Here is a 205-nt window from a genome sequence, read left to right on the forward strand (position 1 = left end):
CCACGGGGGCAGATGCGACGGGGACCCTGCCTCGGGGGACTCACGGCCCAGCCGGGCGACCGGGCAGGCGCACACAGCTGCAGAACTAAGGGAGGTGGCAGGTGGCGCGCACGTCCTCGCGAACACGGGCGGCGCGTTCAGAGGCGGGAGGAGGGCCTCTTCCTCGGAGGAGACGTCCGAGCGAGCCCTGGAGAACGGCCCTCCG

The sequence above is a fragment of the Carlito syrichta genome, unplaced genomic scaffold (genome assembly GCF_000164805.1).
Source record: "Carlito syrichta isolate Samal-C Ts95f unplaced genomic scaffold, Tarsius_syrichta-2.0.1 Scaffold126711, whole genome shotgun sequence".
Taxonomy (NCBI): domain Eukaryota; kingdom Metazoa; phylum Chordata; class Mammalia; order Primates; family Tarsiidae; genus Carlito; species Carlito syrichta.